Source organism: Penaeus monodon, chromosome 29, assembly GCF_015228065.2.
Source record: "Penaeus monodon isolate SGIC_2016 chromosome 29, NSTDA_Pmon_1, whole genome shotgun sequence".
NCBI classification, from domain to species: Eukaryota; Metazoa; Arthropoda; class Malacostraca; order Decapoda; family Penaeidae; genus Penaeus; species Penaeus monodon.
In genome coordinates, this window is record NC_051414.1 from 31,418,425 (window position 1) to 31,419,052 (window position 628).

Sequence of the window (628 nt, forward strand, 5' to 3'; positions counted from 1 at the left end):
TGATAATTAGGAACTATATAAAACGTGTAATAACGTGTAAACCTTGTCATTTTTTCCTTTATTAAAATACATTAAAACCCCATATGTTTGCCGCATATGTGTGTGTATTAATGTAATTAAATGAAACAAAGACTGTTCTTGCACATCTTTTAATTTGTTAAGAAGTAGCAATTCCATTTTTTTTTCAAAATACATTGTGAGTGTTTAGCTAGTATCTTGAAGAAATCCTTACGAACGAAATTAGAACATTCAATTTACAAATATATTTATATTGATATCAGAACTTTGACAGACATAAGCAGAGAGCGAAAGAAAGTGGGTCTTCTACACTGCACTCTGTGACTGTTTAGTGCCAATGGAAATGAGTGTGGAATCCATAGGGCCTATGGTAGTGGGAATGGTAGTGACCATAGTAGGGTCTATAACGCCAGGGTTCGGTCTCTGCCACGGCGTCAGCGTCAGGGAGGGCATAGGGCTCGGGCATAGAAAGGGCAGATCCCATGAAGCAGGACAGGGCCACAAGCATGGCCATCAACAAGGAAATCTGCGAAGGATGAAACATACCGGGACTTCAGTTTCAAATTGTGATGGACTCTCATTTGTGAAATTGCATGCATGAAACACAAAC